This window comes from Calidris pugnax, unplaced genomic scaffold, assembly GCF_001431845.1.
Source record: "Calidris pugnax isolate Ruff unplaced genomic scaffold, ASM143184v1 scaffold2, whole genome shotgun sequence".
Classification (NCBI taxonomy): Eukaryota; Metazoa; Chordata; class Aves; order Charadriiformes; family Scolopacidae; genus Calidris; species Calidris pugnax.
Window position 1 is genome coordinate 2565482 of NW_015090766.1, and position 934 is coordinate 2566415.

Sequence of the window (934 nt, forward strand, 5' to 3'; positions counted from 1 at the left end):
GCTTGCAGGCAAATACACGCGCGGAACTTTCTCGCGATCGACATACAGAAATATATTTTTCCCTTTTAAAAGAGAGAGGGAAACAGGGGAAAAGCAGCATTAAACGATTTCTAAAGCCCTTAAAAGAAAATCCTTTTAGAGGCACCTTGGCCTCAAGCTGAAACAAATACTGGGAGGTCCGAGCTGAATTCCCAGGCTTGCAGAAATAATGACAGGGTGGTGGATACTGCGGTAGAAAGTGCCAGATTTTTCTCCCTCTCTCTTTTTTAAAGAGGAGACTTGGTTCCTTGCAAGAAACCCACACCGTCCAGTTAGAAAAACACAATGAAAACTTAACACTTGAGGGATTTAACGCCGCGCGGTAGCTAGCCTGTTTCAACTTACGTCTCATTCTTTAACTGAAACCCGAGGAAAGCCAATTTTAATATGTTTTAGTGTAAAAAGTCCACGAAACGCAGCCTGCCTGGCCGCGCTAAACAGTTCTTGAACTATACGCGATTGTTTACTTTTTGGCACCGCTTCTCCCCGTCTCTGTTCATTGAGAATCAGCCGTTAATTGCTGCCGTTACAGCTGCCCGCCTTCCCCCCGGCCCCCAGCGCCGCTCCCCGCGAAGGTTCCCTGCCCCGGCGGAACTCTGGGCGCGCTGGCGCGGAGGGACGCGGAAAACTCGCCCCCTCGCTCCGCGTCCAGCCCGGGAAGGCGCTTCGGGAGGGGGCTGCCCTCCCCCCTCCATCCTCCCCCCAGCAGGGCGGCTGCTGCGCGCCCGCGGAGGAGCGCGGCTGTAAGTCGTGCCCTCTCCGCGTTCATTGCGCGGGGGAAAGAAATACAGGGGAAAAAGAGGGGAGGCGTGGGGACCCCAGATGCGAGGGGAGCCCCCTGCCCGCTGCGGTGTCCCGCCCCGCTAAGCCCGCTGGCACCGCGCACCTCTCCCAC